Here is a 22209-nt window from a genome sequence, read left to right as displayed (position 1 = left end):
CTAACAGATGGAAGGTCTTTTGAAGAGATAGTCTCCTTCCAGTTTGTAGCACACCTTACCACAGGAGCTGCATAGCAAATTTGGGCCAGATTAAACGCAACGTCTCAGAGTTATAAGGTGTCAAAGTTTCATTGTTTTGTCCTTTTCCCACCCCTTCCTTCCCCTGTCCCATGCCAAGAACGAAACGATCCAGTGACACCAACTCACAGAATCCACTCATTGTCACCCCCCGAATGACATTTGTGAAAATCAGCCCCTGGGATTAGCCTGACCAAAGATCCCAACCCTAACTCAGGATTTAGGCTTCGTGGAGCCCCACCAGGCCAAAAGAGACACCAGTAAGGGATTCTACTTAACTTTAGAGCTATCAACCGCACGGTTTTCTAGGTGCGAGTAGAACAGGCCCTGGTAATTTGGGGTCCCTATCTGCCCCGGGGCCCAGAGAAAAGCCGTGCTGTGCCGTCAAACCTAATAACCTGTCCAAAACCACTAACAGATGGAAGGTCTTTGAGATAGTCTCTTCCAGGTTTGTAGCACCTTACACAGGAAGCTGCATAGCAAATTTGGGCCAGATTAAACCAAACGTCTCAGAGTTATGAGGTGTCCAAGTTTTTCATTTTTTGGTCCTTTTTTCCACCCCTTCCTGCCCCTGTCAGCCAAGACGAAACGCTCCGGCACCAACCACAGAAATCCACTCATTGTCACCCCCCGAAACATGTGTGAAAATCAGCCCTCTGGGATTAGCCTGACCAAAGATCCCAACCCTGCTCAAGGATTTAGGCTTCGTGGAGCCCCACCAGGCCCAAAGAGACCCATGACTGGGTTCTACTTACTTAGAGATATCAAACCGCACGGTTTCTAGGGTGCGAGTAGAACAGCCCTGGTAATTTGGGGTCCCTATCGCCCCATCTGCCCCAGGGGCCGAGAGAACGCCTGCTGTGCCCGTCAAACCTAATAACCGGTCCAAAAAAAACTAACAGATTGAAGGTCTTTGAGAGATAGTCTCTTCCAGGTTTGTAGCACCTTACCACAGGAACTGCATGCAATTTGGGCCAGATTAAACCAAACGTCTCAGAGTTAATGAGGTTCAAAGTTTCATTTTTGTCCTTTTTTTTCCACCCCTTCCTGCCCCTGTCATGCCAGAACGAAACCGATCCCGCGACACCAAACTCACAGAACCACTCATTGTCACCCCCCAATGACATTTGTGAAAATCAGCCCTCTGGGATGCCTGCCAAGATCCAAACCCCCCAACCCTAGCTCAAGGATTTAGGCTTCGTGGAGCCCCACAGGCCCAAAGAGACACCAGTAAGGATTCTACTTAACTTAGAGATATCAAACCACCGCAAACGGTTTCCTCCTAGGGTGTGAGTAGAACGGCCCTGGTAATTTGGGGGTCCCTACTGCCCCAGGGCCGAGAGAAAGCCGTGCTGTGCCGCAAAAACCTAATAACCGGTTCCAAAACAACTAACAGATGGAAGGTCTTTGAGAGATAGTCTCTTCCTAGGTTTGTAGCACCTTACCACAAGGAAAGCTGCATAGCAAATTTGGGCCAGATTAAACCAAACGTCTCAGAGTTATGAGGTGTCAAAGTTTTCATTTTTGGTCTTTTTCCACCCCTTCCTGCCCCTGTCATGCCAAGACGAAACGCTCCAGTGACACAAACTCACAGAATCCACTCATTGTCACCCCCCGAATGACATTTGTGAAAATCAGCCCTCTGGGATGAGCCTGACCAAAGATCCCAACCCTAGCTCAAGGATTTAGGCTTCGTGGAGCCCCCACCAGGCCCAAAGAGACACCAGTAAAGATTCTACTTAACTTAGAGATATCAAACCGCACGGTTTCTAGGGTGCGAGTAGAGCAGGCACTGGTAATTTGGGGTCCCTATCTGCCCCAGGGGCCGAGAGAAAGCCGTGCTGTGCCGTCAAACCTAATAACCGGTCCAAAAACAACTAACAGATGGAAGGTCTTTGAGAGATAGTCTTTTCCAGGTTTGTAGCACCTTACCACAGGAAGCTGCATAGCAAATTTGGGCCAGATTAAACCAAACGTCTCAGAGTTATGAGGTGTCAAAGTTTCATTTTTGGTCCTTTTTCCACCCCTTCCTGCCCCTGTCATGCCAAGACGAAACGCTCCAGTGACACCAAACTCACAGAATCCACTCATTGTCACCCCCCGAATGACATTTGTGAAAATCAGCCCTCTGGGATGAGCCTGACCAAAGATCCCAACCCTAGCTCAAGGATTTAGGCTTCGTGGAGCCCCACCAGGCCCAAAGAGACACCAGTAAAGGATTCTACTTAACTTAGAGATATCAAACCGCACGGTTTCTAGGGTGCTGAGTAGAACAGGCCCTGGTAATTTGGGGTCCCTATCTGCCCCAGGGGCCGAGAGAAAGCCGTGCTGTGCCGTCAAAACCTAATAACCGGTCCAAAAAAAACTAACAGATGGAAGGTCTTTGAGAGATAGTCTCTTCCAGGTTTGTAGCACCTTACCACAGGAAGCTGCACTAGCAAATTTGGGCCAGATTAAAACCAAACGTCTCAGAGTTATGAGGTGTCAAAGTTTCATTGTTGGTCATTTTTCCACCCCTTCCTGCCCCTGTCATGCCAAGACGAAACGCTCCAGCGACACCAAACTCACAGAATCCACTCCTTGTCACCCCCCGAATGACATTTGTGAAAATCAGCCCTCTGGGATTAGCCTGACCAAAGATCCCAACCCTAGCTCAAGGATTTAGCTTCGTGGAGCCCCACCAGGCCCAAAGAGACACCAGTAAGGATTCTACTTAACTTAGAGATATCAACCGCACGGTTTCTAGGGTGTGAGTAGAACAGGCCCTGGTAATTTGGGGTCCCTATCTGCCCCAGGGGCCGAGAGAAAGCCGTGCTGTGCCGTCAAACCTAATAACCGGTCCAAAAAAAACTAACAGATGGAAGGTCTTTGAGAGATAGTCTCTTCCAGGTTTGTAGCACCTTACCACAGGAAGCTGCATAGCAAATTTGGGCCAGATTAAACCAAACGTCTCAGAGTTATGAGGTGTCAAAGTTTCATTTGTTGGTCATTTTTCCACCCCTTCCTGCCCCTGTCATGCCAAGACGAAACGCTCCAGCTGACACCAAACTCACAGAATCCACTCATTGTCACCCCCCCGAATGACATTTGTGAAAATCAGCCCTCTGGGATTAGCCTGACCAAAGATCCCAACCCTAGCTCAAGGATTTAGGCTTCGTGGAGCCCCACCAGGCCCAAAGAGACACCAGTAAAGATTCTACTTAACTTAGGAGATATCAAACCGCACGGTTTCTAGGGTGCGAGTAGAGCAGGCCCTGGTAATTTGGGGGTCCCTATCTGCCCCAGGGGCCGAGAGAAAGCCGTGCTGTGCCGTCAAACCTAATAACCGGTCCAAAAAACAACTAACAGATGGAAGGTCTTTGAGAGATAGTCCTCTTCCAGGTTTGTAGCACCTTACCACAGGAAGCTGCATAGCAAATTTGGGCCAGATTAAACCAAACGTCTCAGAGTTATGAGGTGTCAAAGTTTCATTTTTGGTCCTTTTTCCACCCCTTCCTGCCCCTGTCATGCCAAGACGAAACGCTCCAGTGACACCAAACTCACAGAATCCACTCATTGTCACCCCCCGAATGACATTTGTGAAAATCAGCCCTCTGGGATGAGCCTGACCAAAGATCCCAACCCTAGCTCAAGGATTTAGGCTTCGTGGAGCCCCACCAGGCCCAAAGAGACACCAGTAAAGATTCTACTTAACTTAGAGATATCAAACCGCACGGTTTCTAGGGTGCGAGTAGAGCAGGCCCTGGTAATTTGGGGTCCCTATCTGCCCCAGGGGCCGAGAGAAAGCCGTGCTGTGCCGTCAAACCTAATAACCGGTCCAAAAAAAACTAACAGATGGAAGGTCTTTGAGAGATAGTCTCTTCCAGGTTTGTAGCACCTTACCACAGGAAGCTGCATAGCAAATTTGGGCCAGATTAAACCAAACGTCTCAGAGTTATGAGGTGTCAAAGTTTCATTTTTGGTCATTTTTCCACCCCTTCCTGCCCCTGTCATGCCAAGACGAAACGCTCCAGCGACACCAAACTCACAGAATCCACTCACTTGTCACCCCCCTGAATGACATTTGTGAAAATCAGCCCTCTGGGATTAGCCTGACCAAAGATCCCAACCCTAGCTCAAGGATTTAGGCTTCAGTGGAGCCCCACCAGGCCCAAAGAGACACCAGTAAAGATTCTACTTAACTTAGAGATATCAAACCGCACGGTTTCTAGGGTGTGAGTAGAGCAGGCCCTGGTAATTTGGGGTCCCTATCTGCCCCAGGGGCCGAGAGAAAGCCGTGCTGTGCCGTCAAACCTAATAACCGGTCCAAAAACAACTAACAGATGGAAGGTCTTTGAGAGATAGTCTCTTCCAGGTTTGTAGCACCTTACCACAGGAAGCTGCATAGCAAATTTGGGCCAGATTAAACCAAACGTCTCACAGTTATGAGGTGTCAAAGTTTCATTTTTGGTCATTTTTCCACCCCTTCCTGCCCCTGTCATGCCAAGACGAAACGCTCCAGCGACACCAAACTCACAGAATCCACTCATTGTCACCCCCTGAATGACATTTGTGAAAATCAGCCCTCTGGGATGAGCCTGACCAAAGATCCCAACCCTAGCTCAAGGATTTAGGCTTCATGGAGCCCCACCAGGCCCAAAGAGACACTAGTAAAGATTCTACTTAACTTGGAGATATCAAACCGCACGGTTTCTAGGGTGTGAGTAGAGCAGGCCCTGGTAATTTGGGGTCCCTATCTGCCCCAGGGGCCGAGAGAAAGCCGTGCTGTGCCGTCAAACCTAATAACCGGTCCAAAAACAACTAACAGATGGAAGGTCTTTGAGAGATAGGCTCTTCCAGATTTGTAGGACCTTACCACAGGAAGCTGCATAGCAAATTTGGGCCAGATTAAACCAAACGTCTCACAGTTATGAGGTGTCAAAGTTTCATTTTTGGTCCTTTTTCCACCCCTTCCTGCCCCTGTCATGCCAAGACGAAACGCTCCAGCGACACCAAACTCACAGAATCCACTCATTGTCACCCCCCGAATGACATTTGTGAAAATCAGCCCTCTGGGATGAGCCTGACCAAAGATCCCAACCCTAGCTCAAGGATTTAGGCTTCGTGGAGCCCCACCAGGCCCAAAGAGACACCAGTAAGATTCTACTTAACTTAGAGATATCAAACCGCACGGTTTCTAGGGTGCGAGTAGAACAGGCCCTGGTAATTTGGGGTCCCTATCTGCCCCAGGGGCCGAGAGAAAGCCGTGCTGTGCCGTCAAACCTAATAACCGGTCCAAAAAAAAACTAACAGATGGAAGGTCTTTGAGAGATAGTCTCTTCCAGGTTTGTAGCACCTTACCACAGGAAGCTGCATAGCAAATTTGGGCCAGATTAAACCAAACGTCTCAGAGTTATGAGGTGTCAAAGTTTCATTTTTGGTCCTTTTTCCACCCCTTCCTGCCCCTGTCATGCCAAGACGAAACGCTCCAGCGACACCAAACTCACAGAATCCACTCATTGTCACCCCCCGAATGACATTTGTGAAAATCAGCCCTCTGGGATTAGCCTGACCAAAGATCCCAACCCTAGCTCAAGGATTTAGGCTTCGTGGAGCCCCACCAGGCCCAAAGAGACACCAGTAAGGATTCTACTTAACTTAGAGATATCAAACCGCACGGTTTCTAGGGTGTGAGTAGAACAGGCCCTGGTAATTTGGGGTCCCTATCTGCCCCAGGGGCCGAGAGAAAGCCGTGCTGTGCCGTCAAACCTAATAACCGGTCCAAAAACAACTAACAGATGGAAGGTCTTTGAGAGATAGTCTCTTCCAGGTTTGTAGCACCTTACCACAGGAAGCTGCATAGCAAATTTGGGCCAGATTAAACCAAACGTCTCAGAGTTATGAGGTGTCAAAGTTTCATTTTTGGTCCTTTTTCCACCCCTTCCTGCCCCTGTCATGCCAAGACGAAACGCTCCAGCGACACCAAACTCACAGAATCCACTCATTGTCACCCCCCGAATGACATTTGTGAAAATCAGCCCTCTGGGATTAGCCTGACCAAAGATCCCAACCCTAGCTCAAGGATTTAGGCTTCGTGGAGCCCCACCAGGCCCAAAGAGACACCAGTAAGGATTCTACTTAACTTAGAGATATCAAACCGCACGGTTTCTAGGGTGTGAGTAGAACAGGCCCTGGTAATTTGGGGTCCCTATCTGCCCCAGGGGCCGAGAGAAAGCCGTGCTGTGCCGTCAAACCTAATAACCGGTCCAAAAAAAACTAACAGATGGAAGGTCTTTGAGAGATAGTCTCTTCCAGGTTTGTAGCACCTTACCACAGGAAGCTGCATAGCAAATTTGGGCCAGATTAAACCAAACGTCTCAGAGTTATGAGGTGTCAAAGTTTCATTTTTGTTCCTTTTTCCACCCCTTCCTGCCCCTGTCATGCCAAGACGAAACGATCCAGTGACACCAAACTCACAGAATCCACTCATTGTCACCCCCCGAATGACATTTGTGAAAATCAGCCCTCTGGGATTAGCCTGACCAAAGATCCCAACCCTAGCTCAAGGATTTAGGCTTCGTGGAGCCCCACCAGGCCCAAAGAGACACCAGTAAGGATTCTACTTAACTTAGAGATATCAAACCGCACGGTTTCTAGGGTGTGAGTAGAAGCAGGCCCTGGTAATTTGGGGTCCCTATCTGCCCCAGGGGCCGAGAGAAAGCCGTGCTGTGCCGTCAAACCTAATAACCGGTCCAAAAACAACTAACAGATGGAAGGTCTTTGAGAGATAGTCTCTTCCAGGTTTGTAGCACCTTACCACAGGAAGCTGCATAGCAAATTTGGGCCAGATTAAACCAAACGTCTCAGAGTTATGAGGTGTCAAAGTTTCATTTTTGGTCCTTTTTTCCACCCCTTCCTGCCCCTGTCATGCCAAGACGAAACGCTCCAGCGACACCAAACTCACAGAATCCACTCATTGTCACCCCCCGAATGACATTTGTGAAAATCAGCCCTCTGGGATTAGCCTGACCAAAGATCCCAACCCTAGCTCAAGGATTTAGGCTTCGTGGAGCCCCACCAGGCCCAAAGAGACACCAGTAAAGATTCTACTTAACTTAGAGATATCAAACCGCACGGTTTCTAGGGTGCGAGTAGAGCAGGCCCTGGTAATTTGGGGTCCCTATCTGCCCCAGGGGCCGAGAGAAAGCCGTGCTGTGCCGTCAAACCTAATAACCGGTCCAAAAAAAAACTAACAGATGGAAGGTCTTTGAGAGATAGTCTCTTCCAGGTTTGTAGCACCTTACCACAGGAAGCTGCATAGCAAATTTGGGCCAGATTAAACCAAACGTCTCAGAGTTATGAGGTGTCAAAGTTTCATTTTTGGTCCTTTTTCCACCCCTTCCTGCCCCTGTCATGCCAAGACGAAACGCTCCAGCGACACCAAACTCACAGAATCCACTCATTGTCACCCCCCGAATGACATTTGTGAAAATCAGCCCTCTGGGATGAGCCTGACCAAAGATCCCAACCCTAGCTCAAGGATTTAGGCTTCGTGGAGCCCCACCAGGCCCAAAGAGACACCAGTAAGATTCTACTTAACTTAGAGATATCAAACCGCACGGTTTTCTAGGGTGCGAGTAGAGCAGGCCCTGGTAATTTGGGGTCCCTATCTGCCCCAGGGGCCGAGAGAAAAGCCGTGCTGTGCCGTCAAACCTAATAACCGGTCCAAAAAAAACTAACAGATGGAAGGTCTTTGAGAGATAGTCTCTTCCAGGTTTGTAGCACCTTACCACAGGAAGCTGCATAGCAAATTTGGGCCAGATTAAACCAAACGTCTCAGAGTTATGAGGTGTCAAAGTTTCATTTTTGGTCATTTTTCCACCCCTTCCTGCCCCTGTCATGCCAAGACGAAACGCTCCAGCGACACCAAACTCACAGAATCCACTCATTGTCACCCCCCGAATTACATTTGTGAAAATCAGCCCTCTGGGATGAGCCTGACCAAAGATCCCAACCCTAGCTCAAGGATTTAGGCTTCGTGGAGCCCCACCAGGCCCAAAGAGACACCAGTAAAGATTCTACTTAACTTGGAGATATCAAACCGCACGGTTTCTAGGGTGTGAGTAGAGCAGGCCCTGGTAATTTGGGGTCCCTATCTGCCCCAGGGGCCGAGAGAAAGCCGTGCTGTGCCGTCAAACCTAAAAACCGGTCCAAAAACAACTAACAGATGGAAGGTCTTTGAGAGATAGTCTCTTCCAGGTTTGTAGCACCTTACCACAGGAAGCTGCATAGCAAACTTGGGCCAGATTAAACCAAACGTCTCAGAGTTATGAGGTGTCAAAGTTTCATTGTTGGTCATTTTTCCACCCCTTCCTGCCCCTGTCATGCCAAGACGAAACGCTCCAGCGACACCAAACTCACAGAATCCACTCATTGTCACCCCCCTGAATGACATTTGTGAAAATCAGCCCTCTGGGATGAGCCTGACCAAAGATCCCAACCCTAGCTCAAGGATTTAGGCTTCAGTGGAGCCCCACCAGGCCCAAAGAGACACCAGTAAAGATTCTACTTAACTTGGAGATATCAAACCGCACGGTTTCTAGGGTGTGAGTAGAGCAGGCCCTGGTAATTTGGGGTCCCTATCTGCCCCAGGGGCCGAGAGAAAGCCGTGCTGTGCCGTCAAACCTAATAACCGGTCCAAAAACAACTAACAGATGGAAGGTCTTTGAGAGATAGTCTCTTCCAGGTTTGTAGCACCTTACCACAGGAAGCTGCATAGCAAATTTGGGCCAGATTAAACCAAACGTCTCAGAGTTATGAGGTGTCAAAGTTTCATTTTTGGTCATTTTTCCACCCCTTCCTGCCCCTGTCATGCCAAGACGAAACGCTCCAGCGACACCAAACTCACAGAATCCACTCATTGTCACCCCCCGAATGACATTTGTGAAAATCAGCCCTCTGGGATGAGCCTGACCAAAGATCCCAACCCTAGCTCAAGGATTTAGGCTTCATGGAGCCCCACCAGGCCCAAAGAGACACCAGTAAAGATTCTACTTAACTTGGAGATATCAAACCGCACGGTTTCTAGGGTGTGAGTAGAGCAGGCCCTGGTAATTTGGGGTCCCTATCTGCCCCAGGGGCCGAGAGAAAGCCGTGCTGTGCCGTCAAACCTAAAAACCGGTCCAAAAACAACTAACAGATGGAAGGTCTTTGAGAGATAGTCTCTTCCAGGTTTGTAGCACCTTACCACAGGAAGCTGCATAGCAAATTTGGGCCAGATTAAACCAAACGTCTCAGAGTTATGAGGTGTCAAAGTTTCATTTTTGGTCATTTTTCCACCCCTTCCTGCCCCTGTCATGCCAAGACGAAACGCTCCAGCGACACCAAACTCACAGAATCCACTCATTGTCACCCCCCGAATGACATTTGTGAAAATCAGCCCTCTGGGATTAGCCTGACCAAAGATCCCAACCCTAGCTCAAGGATTTAGGCTTCGTGGAGCCCCACCAGGCCCAAAGAGACACCAGTAAGGATTCTACTTAACTTAGAGATATCAAACCGCACGGTTTCTAGGGTGCGAGTAGAACAGGCCCTGGTAATTTGGGGTCCCTATCTGCCCCAGGGGCCGAGAGAAAGCCGTGCTGTGCCGTCAAACCTAATAACCGGTCCAAAAAAAACTAACAGATGGAAGGTCTTTGAGAGATAGTCTCTTCCAGGTTTGTAGCACCTTACCACAGGAAGCTGCATAGCAAATTTGGGCCAGATTAAACCAAACGTCTCAGAGTTATGAGGTGTCAAAGTTTCATTTTTGGTCATTTTTCCACCCCTTCCTGCCCCTGTCATGCCAAGACGAAACGCTCCAGCGACACCAAACTCACAGAATCCACTCATTGTCACCCCCCGAATTACATTTGTGAAAATCAGCCCTCTGGGATTAGCCTGACCAAAGATCCCAACCCTAGCTCAAGGATTTAGGCTTCATGGAGCCCCACCAGGCCCAAAGAGACACCAGTAAAGATTCTACTTAACTTAGGAGATATCAAACCGCACGGTTTCTAGGGTGTGAGTAGAGCAGGCCCTGGTAATTTGGGGTCCCTATCTGCCCCAGGGGCCGAGAGAAAGCCGTGCTGTGCCGTCAAACCTAATAACCGGTCCAAAAACAACTAACAGATGGAAGGTCTTTGAGAGATAGTCTCTTCCAGGTTTGTAGCACCTTACCACAGGAAGCTGCATAGCAAATTTGGGCCAGATTAAACCAAACGTCTCAGAGTTATGAGGTGTCAAAGTTTCATTTTTGGTCCTTTTTCCACCCCTTCCTGCCCCTGTCATGCCAAGACGAAACGCTCCAGCGACACCAAACTCACAGAATCCACTCATTGTCACCCCCCGAATGACATTTGTGAAAATCAGCCCTCTGGGATTAGCCTGACCAAAGATCCCAACCCTAGCTCAAGGATTTAGGCTTCATGGAGCCCCACCAGGCCCAAAGAGACACCAGTAAAGATTCTACTTAACTTGGAGATATCAAACCGCACGGTTTCTAGGGTGTGAGTAGAGCAGGCCCTGGTAATTTGGGGTCCCTATCTGCCCCAGGGGCCGAGAGAAAGCCGTGCTGTGCCGTCAAACCTAAAAACCGGTCCAAAAACAACTAACAGATGGAAGGTCTTTGAGAGATAGTCTCTTCCAGGTTTGTAGCACCTTACCACAGGAAGCTGCATAGCAAATTTGGGCCAGATTAAACCAAACGTCTCAGAGTTATGAGGTGTCAAAGTTTCATTGTTGGTCATTTTTCCACCCCTTCCTGCCCCTGTCATGCCAAGACGAAACGCTCCAGCGAACACCAAACTCACAGAATCCACTCATTGTCACCCCCCGAATGACATTTGTGAAAATCAGCCCTCTGGGATGAGCCTGACCAAAGATCCCAACCCTAGCTCAAGGATTTAGGCTTCGTGGAGCCCCACCAGGCCCAAAGAGACACCAGTAAGATTCTACTTAACTTGGAGATATCAAACCGCACGGTTTCTAGGGTGCGAGTAGAGCAGGCCCTGGTAATTTGGGGTCCCTATCTGCCCCAGGGGCCGAGAGAAAGCCGTGCTGTGCCGTCAAACCTAATAACCGGTCCAAAAACAACTAACAGATGGAAGGTCTTTGAGAGATAGTCTCTTCCAGGTTTGTAGCACCTTACCACAGGAAGCTGCATAGCAAATTTGGGCCAGATTAAACCAAACGTCTCAGAGTTATGAGGTGTCAAAGTTTCATTTTTGGTCATTTTTCCACCCCTTCCTGCCCCTGTCATGCCAAGACGAAACGCTCCAGTGACACCAAACTCACAGAATCCACTCATTGTCACCCCCCGAATGACATTTGTGAAAATCAGCCCTCTGGGATGAGCCTGACCAAAGATCCCAACCCTAGCTCAAGGATTTAGGCTTCAGTGGAGCCCCACCAGGCCCAAAGAGACACCAGTAAAGATTCTACTTAACTTGGAGATATCAAACCGCACGGTTTCTAGGGTGCGAGTAGAGCAGGCCCTGGTAATTTGGGGTCCCTATCTGCCCCAGGGGCCGAGAGAAAGCCGTGCTGTGCCGTCAAACCTAATAACCGGTCCAAAAACAACTAACAGATGGAAGGTCTTTGAGAGATAGTCTCTTCCAGGTTTGTAGCACCTTACCACAGGAAGCTGCATAGCAAATTTGGGCCAGATTAAACCAAACGTCTCAGAGTTATGAGGTGTCAAAGTTTCATTGTTGGTCATTTTTCCACCCCTTCCTGCCCCTGTCATGCCAAGACGAAACGCTCCAGCGACACCAAACTCACAGAATCCACTCATTGTCACCCCCCGAATGACATTTGTGAAAATCAGCCCTCTGGGATGAGCCTGACCAAAGATCCCAACCCTAGCTCAAGGATTTAGGCTTCGTGGAGCCCCACCAGGCCCAAAGAGACACCAGTAAAGATTCTACTTAACTTGGAGATATCAAACCGCACGGTTTCTAGGGTGCGAGTAGAGCAGGCCCTGGTAATTTGGGGTCCCTATCTGCCCCAGGGGCCGAGAGAAAGCCGTGCTGTGCCGTCAAACCTAATAACCGGTCCAAAAACAACTAACAGATGGAAGGTCTTTGAGAGATAGTCTCTTCCAGGTTTGTAGCACCTTACCACAGGAAGCTGCATAGCAAATTTGGGCCAGATTAAACCAAACGTCTCAGAGTTATGAGGTGTCAAAGTTTCATTTTTGGTCATTTTTCCACCCCTTCCTGCCCCTGTCATGCCAAGACGAAACGCTCCAGCGACACCAAACTCACAGAATCCACTCATTGTCACCCCCCGAATGACATTTGTGAAAATCAGCCCTCTGGGATGAGCCTGACCAAAGATCCCAACCCTAGCTCAAGGATTTAGGCTTCGTGGAGCCCCACCAGGCCCAAAGAGACACCAGTAAGGATTCTACTTAACTTAGAGATATCAAACCGCACGGTTTCTAGGGTGTGAGTAGAGCAGGCCCTGGTAATTTGGGGTCCTTATCTGCCCCAGGGGCCGAGAGAAAGCCGTGCTGTGCCGTCAAACCTAATAACCGGTCCAAAAAACAACTAACAGATGGAAGGTCTTTGAGAGATAGTCTCTTCCAGGTTTGTAGCACCTTACCACAGGAAGCTGCATAGCAAATTTGGGCCAGATTAAACCAAACGTCTCAGAGTTATGAGGTGTCAAAGTTTCATTTTTGGTCCTTTTTCCACCCCTTCCTGCCCCTGTCATGCCAAGACGAAACGCTCCAGCGACACCAAACTCACAGAATCCACTCATTGTCACCCCCCGAATGACATTTGTGAAAATCAGCCCTCTGGGATGAGCCTGACCAAAGATCCCAACCCTAGCTCAAGGATTTAGGCTTCGTGGAGCCCCACCAGGCCCAAAGAGACACCAGTAAGGATTCTACTTAACTTAGAGATATCAAACCGCACGGTTTCTAGGGTGTGAGTAGAGCAGGCCCTGGTAATTTGGGGTCCCTATCTGCCCCAGGGGCCGAGAGAAAGCCGTGCTGTGCCGTCAAACCTAATAACCGGTCCAAAAACAACTAACAGATGGAAGGTCTTTGAGAGATAGTCTCTTCCAGGTTTGTAGCACCTTACCACAGGAAGCTGCATAGCAAATTTGGGCCAGATTAAACCAAACGTCTCAGAGTTATGAGGTGTCAAAGTTTCATTTTTGGTCCTTTTTCCACCCCTTCCTGCCCCTGTCATGCCAAGACGAAACGCTCCAGCGACACCAAACTCACAGAATCCACTCATTGTCACCCCCCGAATGACATTTGTGAAAATCAGCCCTCTGGGATTAGCCTGACCAAAGATCCCAACCCTAGCTCAAGGATTTAGGCTTCGTGGAGCCCCACCAGGCCCAAAGAGACACCAGTAAAGATTCTACTTAACTTAGAGATATCAAACCGCACGGTTTCTAGGGTGCGAGTAGAGCAGGCCCTGGTAATTTGGGGTCCCTATCTGCCCCAGGGGCCGAGAGAAAGCCGTGCTGTGCCGTCAAACCTAATAACCGGTCCAAAAACAACTAACAGATGGAAGGTCTTTGAGAGATAGTCTCTTCCAGGTTTGTAGCACCTTACCACAGGAAGCTGCATAGCAAATTTGGGCCAGATTAAACCAAACGTCTCAGAGTTATGAGGTGTCAAAGTTTCATTGTTGGTCATTTTTCCACCCCTTCCTGCCCCTGTCATGCCAAGACGAAACGCTCCAGCGACACCAAACTCACAGAATCCACTCATTGTCACCCCCCGAATGACATTTGTGAAAATCAGCCCTCTGGGATGAGCCTGACCAAAGATCCCAACCCTAGCTCAAGGATTTAGGCTTCAGTGGAGCCCCACCAGGCCCAAAGAGACACCAGTAAAGATTCTACTTAACTTAGAGATATCAAACCGCACGGTTTCTAGGGTGCGAGTAGAGCAGGCCCTAGGTAATTTGGGGTCCCTATCTGCCCCAGGGGCCGAGAGAAAGCCGTGCTGTGCCGTCAAACCTAATAACCGGTCCAAAAACAACTAACAGATGGAAGGTCTTTGAGAGATAGTCTCTTCCAGGTTTGTAGCACCTTACCACAGGAAGCTGCATAGCAAATTTGGGCCAGATTAAACCAAACGTCTCAGAGTTATGAGGTGTCAAAGTTTCATTTTTGGTCCTTTTTCCACCCCTTCCTGCCCCTGTCATGCCAAGACGAAACGCTCCAGCGACACCAAACTCACAGAATCCACTCATTGTCACCCCCCCAAATGACATTTGTGAAAATCAGCCCTCTGGGATGAGCCTGACCAAAGATCCCAACCCTAGCTCAAGGATTTAGGCTTCGTGGAGCCCCACCAGGTCCAAAGAGACACCAGTAAGGATTCTACTTAACTTAGAGATATCAAACCGCACGGTTTCTAGGGTGTGAGTAGAACAGGCCCTGGTAATTTGGGGTCCCTATCTGCCCCAGGGGCCGAGAGAAAGCCGTGCTGTGCCGTCAAACCTAATAACCGGTCCAAAAAAAACTAACAGATGGAAGGTCTTTGAGAGATAGTCTCTTCCAGGTTTGTAGCACCTTACCACAGGAAGCTGCATAGCAAATTTGGGCCAGATTAAACCAAACGTCTCAGAGTTATGAGGTGTCAAAGTTTCATTGTTGGTCATTTTTCCACCCCTTCCTGCCCCTGTCATGCCAAGACGAAACGCTCCAGCGACACCAAACTCACAGAATCCACTCATTGTCACCCCCCGAATGACATTTGTGAAAATCAGCCCTCTGGGATTAGCCTGACCAAAGATCCCAACCCTAGCTCAAGGATTTAGGCTTCGTGGAGCCCCACCAGGCCCAAAGAGACACCAGTAAAGATTCTACTTAACTTGGAGATATCAAACCGCACGGTTTCTAGGGTGCGAGTAGAGCAGGCCCTGGTAATTTGGGGTCCCTATCTGCCCCAGGGGCCGAGAGAAAGCCGTGCTGTGCTGTCAAACCTAATAACCGGTCCAAAAACAACTAACAGATGGAAGGTCTTTGAGAGATAGTCTCTTCCAGGTTTGTAGCACCTTACCACAGGAAGCTGCATAGCAAATTTGGGCCAGATTAAACCAAACGTCTCAGAGTTATGAGGTGTCAAAGTTTCATTGTTGGTCATTTTTCCACCCCTTCCTGCCCCTGTCATGCCAAGACGAAACGCTCCAGCGACACTAAACTCACAGAATCCACTCATTGTCACCCCCCGAATTACATTTGTGAAAATCAGCCCTCTGGGATTAGCCTGACCAAAGATCCCAACCCTAGCTCAAGGATTTAGGCTTCGTGGAGCCCCACCAGGCCCAAAGAGACACCAGTAAGGATTCTACTTAACTTAGAGATATCAAACCGCACGGTTTCTAGGGTGTGAGTAGAACAGGCCCTGGTAATTTGGGGTCCCTATCTGCCCCAGGGGCCGAGAGAAAGCCGTGCTGTGCCGTCAAACCTAATAACCGGTCCAAAAACAACTAACAGATGGAAGGTCTTTGAGAGATAGTCTCTTCCAGGTTTGTAGCACCTTACCACAGGAAGCTGCATAGCAAATTTGGGCCAGATTAAACCAAACGTCTCAGAGTTATGAGGTGTCAAAGTTTCATTTTTGGTCCTTTTTCCACCCCTTCCTGCCCCTGTCATGCCAAGACGAAACGCTCCAGCGACACCAAACTCACAGAATCCACTCATTGTCACCCCCCGAATTACATTTGTGAAAATCAGCCCTCTGGGATTAGCCTGACCAAAGATCCCAACCCTAGCTCAAGGATTTAGGCTTCATGGAGCCCCACCAGGCCCAAAGAGACACCAGTAAAGATTCTACTTAACTTGGAGATATCAAACCGCACGGTTTCTAGGGTGTGAGTAGAGCAGGCCCTGGTAATTTGGGGTCCCTATCTGCCCCAGGGGCCGAGAGAAAGCCGTGCTGTGCCGTCAAACCTAATAACCGGTCCAAAAACAACTAACAGATGGAAGGTCTTTGAGAGATAGTCTCTTCCAGGTTTGTAGCACCTTACCACAAGAAGCTGCATAGCAAATTTGGGCCAGATTAAACCAAACGTCTCAGAGTTATGAGGTGTCAAAGTTTCATTTTTGGTCCTTTTTCCACCCCTTCCTGCCCCTGTCATGCCAAGACGAAACGCTCCAGCGACACCAAACTCACAGAATCCACTCATTGTCACCCCCCGAATTACATTTGTGAAAATCAGCCCTCTGGGATTAGCCTGACCAAAGATCCCAACCCTAGCTCAAGGATTTAGGCTTCGTGGAGCCCCACCAGGCCCAAAGAGACACCAGTAAAGATTCTACTTAACTTAGAGATATCAAACCGCACGGTTTCTAGGGTGCGAGTAGAGCAGGCCCTGTTAATTTGGGGTCCCTATCTGCCCCAGGGGCCGAGAGAAAGCTGTGCTGTGACGTCAAACCTAATAACCGGTCCAAAAACAACTAACAGATGGAAGGTCTTTGAGAGATAGTCTCTTCCAGGTTTGTAGCACCTTACCACAGGAAGCTGCATAGCAAATTTGGGCCAGATTAAACCAAACGTCTCAGAGTTATGAGGTGTCAAAGTTTCATTGTTGGTCATTTTTCCACCCCTTCCTGCCCCTGTCATGCCAAGATGAAACGCTCCAGCGACACCAAACTCACAGAATCCACTCATTGTCACCCCCCGAATGACATTTGTGAAAATCAGCCCTCTGGGATGAGCCTGACCAAAGATCCCAACCCTAGCTCAAGGATTTAGGCTTCGTGGAGCCCCACCAGGCCCAAAGAGACACCAGTAAAGATTCTACTTAACTTAGAGATATCAAACCGCACGGTTTCTAGGGTGTGAGTAGAGCAGGCCGTGGTAATTTGGGGTCCCTATCTGCCCCAGGGGCCGAGAGAAAGCCATGCTGTGCCGTCAAACCTAATAACCGGTCCAAAAACAACTAACAGATGGAAGGTCTTTGAGAGATAGGCTCTTCCAGGTTTGTAGCACCTTACCACAGGAAGCTGCATAGCAAATTTGGGCCAGATTAAACCAAACGTCTCAGAGTTATGAGGTGTCAAAAATTCATTGTTGGTAATTTTTCCACCCCTTCCTGCCCCTGTCATGCCAAGACGAAACGCTCCAGCGACACCAAACACAGAATCCACTCATTGTCACCCCCCGAATGACATTTGTGAAAATCAGCCCTCTGGGACAAGCCTGACCAAAGATCCATACCCTAGCTCAAGGAGGTAGGCTTCATGGAGCCCCACCAGGCCCAAAGAGACACCAGTAAAGATTCTACTTAACTTAGAGATACCAAACCACACGGTTTCTAGCGTGTGAGTAGAACAAGCCCTGGTAATTTGGGGTCCCTATCTGCCCTAGGGGCCGAGAGAAAGCCGTGCTGTGCCGTCAACCCTAATAAATGGTCCAAAAATTAAGTGCGTTTTGAGGTCCTCCTCGTCCTATAAGTGTTTTTCTTAAGCAAGCTCAGTGCTTTTTGAAAGGGCAAGATTACCTGATCTAAATGACACTGCCCATGTCTTCCTAAACCACCTCTTTGCCCGAGTTACCATAAAAGCTGTCTGAGGCCTAAAGCATCAAGGGGCACAAAGTGGAGGGAGAGGAACACTTTTAACACTTTTTATTGGGACTTTAAACCGAAAAAACTGAAAATCTTTTTGGCTGTCGTTTTTGGAAGCAAAGCATTTTTCATATTTTGACCGGACAATTCGCAGTTTTTGCTAATTAAAAACAGAACGCCATCACCATTGATGTCTTCAATGCTGCTATATAAAAGTCACAGATGAAGCAGCTCTCTTCTGGTTTAGCGCACAAAGTCTCTGAATTATGTTAAATTTGAATTTCACTGGGTTTAAACAGTCTGCTGCTGTTTCTAATGACCGGTCTCATAGAATGTTCCGTTGCAGCATATTTGGCTTCAAATTTCTGCCTTTCTGAGGTGTGAGAAGTGAATTGTAACCACCACATTTTTGGATCCCACGAGATTTCAGCTGTGTTCTACAGTCCTCCAGTTTTGGAACAACTGTATTATGTTAAAGCGCAAAAAGCGTCTTAATCATGTTAACATTTGAATTTCGCTGGGTTTCAACAGTCTGCTGCTATTCATAATGACCAGTCTCATAGAATGTTCCTTTGTGGCATATTTGGCTTACAATTTCTGCCATTCTGAGATGTGAGAAGTGTGCTAATGTCCAGCACTTATTTGGACACCCCACTTGCATTAAAGCGATCAAAATATTTGAGCCCACTCCCAAAAGGAGTAAATTAGGTCCCCACAAGATTTAAGCAGTGTTCCACAGTCCTCTAGTTTTGGAACTCCTTTCTAATGTTAAAGCGCAAACAGAATCTTAATCATGTTTACATTTGCATATCACTGGGCTTATATAGTCTGCTGCTGTTTATAATGACCAGTATTATAGAACGTTCCTTTGTGGCATATTTGGCTTAAAACTTCTGGCATTCTAAGGTGTCAGAAGAAATTATCTGATAAAGATCTACTGTAATGGAACCGTCTTTTGGGGGTTGAGAACTGACTTAAATTAAACTCAAAAATATAAAAATAGTCAGATAGGACAGGGTTGTGAGGAAATGCCATATGTCAGCACAAGGTCAAAAGTATGAAGGCAAGAGTGTATCGGTTTTTCATATTTTTACTAAAAACAATTGAATTTAGGACAGTTTTAAAGGCTACACTAAGGTTATCTCATTCAGTGTCAACATGAATGTTAAAATACCCCACTATAATAATCTTGTCAGTGTTTATCACCAAATCAGATAAGAAGTCTGACAACTGATCCAAAAACTGAGAGTAAGGGCTTGGTGGACGATACAAAACAACAAAGAGAAGATGTTTTATTGCTTTGCAGTTTGGATGAGGAAACTGAGGGTTAAATGTTCAAAAGAATTGCAGTTATTAATTGGCCTGGGACTAATTAATAAATCAGACTGAACGATGTTTGCTACTCCTCCTCCTCTTCCCGTAGATCTGGGAATGTGGAAATTTAAATAATTGGAGGGAGTTGACTCATTTATACTAACGTGGTCCTCTTGTTGCCAGAGTTCTGTGAGACACAATAAATCAATCTGATTATCAGAAATAAATTCATTAACTAACAAAGTTTTTGGAGGGACAGATCTTATATTTCATAAACCACATTTAATTGTTTTATTTTTTGGTTGAATTTGAGTCGTAATGATTTTTTATTTTTTATTATTTGTTCCTTTTTAGATCCATTTTTGATCTGTTCAGTTTTTGCCAAGGGAAAGACACTGTCCCAATAGGGTAATGGGTGGGTAACAGTACAGAAGCTGGAGAGAGGTGTGCTAAACTACGGCTCTGCTTCCTGGTCTAGACCCTGGGTTGTCAGCATTTAGGAGGACTAATAAATCCGGCCAGATTCCTAGAAAGAAGACTTGCACCATCCAAAGTAGGATGGATGCCGACTCTCCGGATCAGACCAGGTTTTCCCCAGAAAGTTCGCCTGTTGTCAATGTAGCCCACGTCGTTTTTCAGGACATCACCTAGAAAACCAACAGTTGAATGATGACATGCGGCTAAACATTACTGGTCAGATCAGGCGGGGGACCAGGGAAAATTACGGAGTCTGGCATTGTTTTAGCAAACTTACACACTGAAGCAACACTAACTTTAGTGACCTCCGATTGTTGTAACCAGCTGTCATTACTGCCAGCGTGAATAATAGTCTTACTGTATTTACTCTTATCCTTAGCCAGCATTTCAGGTAGGATTTGATGTCGCCTATTCTGGCCTCTGGCAGGCATTTGACCATGGTCCCTGGTGTCCACGTTTCTGACTATGGAGCTGCCAATTACAAGAGTTGGCTTGTTAGCAGGTGCGTCGCTAAGTGGGGAAAATCTGTTAGAAATGCAGATGTGTAGGTGACCTTTGGGCTGGAACCCAAACGTGAAGTTTCTGCTAAAACATTTAATTTTCAAATTTGACTTCAAAATTAATTTTGGTCCCTTTTTGACTTAGACTTCAATTCAATTAAATTCAATTTTATTTATATAGCGCCAAATCATGAAACATGTCATCTCAAGGCACTTTACAAAGTCAAGTTCAATCATATTATACAGATTGGGTCAGATTATACAGATTGGTCAAAAATGTCCTATATAAGGAAACCAGTTGATTGCATCAAAGTCCCGACAAGCAGCATTCACTCCTGGGGAACCGTAGAGCCACAGGAAGAGTCATCTGCATTGTACATGGCTTTGCTGCAATCCCTCATACTGAGCAAGCATGAAGCGACAGTGGGAAGAAAAACCACCCATTAACGGGAAAAAAAACCTCCGGCAGAACCGGGCTCAGTATGAACGGTCATCTGCCTCGACCGACTGGGGTTACAGAAGACAGAACAGAGACACAACAAGAGAAACAAAAAAGCACAGAAGCACACATTGATCTAGTAATCTGTTCTACATTAGATGGTAGTAGCGGGTGAGCCGTCTTCTCTGGATGATGTCACAGTTAACAGAACGCCAGACCAGGTGTACCTACTATGAAGAGAAAAGAGAGAGAACAGAAAGTTAAAGCAGAAATGACAACACATAATGCATAATTGAAGAACAGTAGAACTCAATGTAGTGAGAAAATTAGATCCTGATATACTCCAGTAACCTAAGCCTATAGCAGTAAAACTATAAAGGTAGCTGAGAGTAACATGAGTCACTAGTTATAATTTTTGTCAAAAAGAAAAGTTTTAAGCCTAGTCTTAAAAGTAGACAGGGTGTCTGCCTCACGGACCAAAACTGGGAGTTGGTTCCACAGGAGAGGAGCCTGATAGCTAAAGGATCTGCCTCCCATTCTACTTTTAGAGACTCTAGGAACCACCAGCAGACCTGCGGTCTGAGAGCGAAGTGCTCTGTTAGGAACATACGGGGTAATCAGAGCTCTGATATATGATGGAGTTTGATTATGAAGGGCTTTATATGTTAGAAGAAGAATTTTAAATTCTATTCTTGATTTAACAGGAAGCCAATGAAGGGAAGCTAAAATTGGAGAAATATGATCCCTCTTGTTGATTTTCATCAGAACTCTTGCTGCAGCATTTTGGATCAGCTGAAGGCTTTGAACTGCATTTTGTGGAATTCCTGATAGTAAAGAATTACAATAGTCCAGCCTTGAAGTAACAAATGCATGGACCAGTTAGACTTAGACAACTTTATTGTAACCCTTATTGTAACCCTTTAATTTACAAGCACAAATAGTCCACATGTTTCATATGGAATATTAAATTTCTTTATAAAAAAAAAAACATTCTTTCAAAACTGAATTTATATTACAGTAAGCCAACTGTTCAACTAGGATGGGCATCTGTATAACATTTTGGATTTCCTGTTCCTCCAAAAGAATTTTCTATTGTTTTTGGGGCCATCCACTCAGGTATAATACGATCTCTTCACAGAGGTTTAGAAGTTAAATGAGGCAAACATTGGAAAGAGTTGCTTTTTATCATCTTCCAAACAGAACAATTCAGAACCTTTTTCTCCAGATCACTTGTTCTCCATCTTCTCACTCCTACTGCTCCAGTTTTGTTGGAGTTGAGTTTGGCTGTTACCGCACAAGTTCTTTTTGACCAATAAGGTTAAAGAAATTTAATTTAAAATGCTATACAGATTTCAACCAACCACTACATTCAAAGTCTCAAAAGTAATATTAACATTAATGTGATGTTCCAGAAAAAAAAAAAGTTCATTAATTTTGTTATTGCCCATATACGAAGAGTTTCTGGAGTAATTTTTCACACATTATAGATATTTACACTCACTTATAGATATTTCAATTCAATTTTATTTATATAGCGCCGATTGATGAAGCATGTCATCTCAAGGCACATTACAAAGTCAAATTCAATCATATTATACAGATTGGGTCAGATTGGTCAAAAATGTCCTATATTTAAAGGGAACCAGTTGATTGTGGCAAAGCGACAAGCAGCATTCACTCCTGGAGAAGAGTAGAGCCACAGGGAGAGTCGTCTGCATTGTCCATGGCTTTGCAGTAATCCCTCATACTGAGCAAGCATGAAGAGCGACAGCGGAAAGAAAAACTCCCCATTAATGGGAAGGATAACCTCCAGCAGAACTGGGCTCAGTATGAACGG

This window comes from Fundulus heteroclitus, unplaced genomic scaffold (assembly GCF_011125445.2).
Source record: "Fundulus heteroclitus isolate FHET01 unplaced genomic scaffold, MU-UCD_Fhet_4.1 scaffold_61, whole genome shotgun sequence".
Taxonomy (NCBI): Eukaryota; Metazoa; Chordata; class Actinopteri; order Cyprinodontiformes; family Fundulidae; genus Fundulus; species Fundulus heteroclitus.
Note: the sequence above shows the minus strand (reverse complement) of the source record.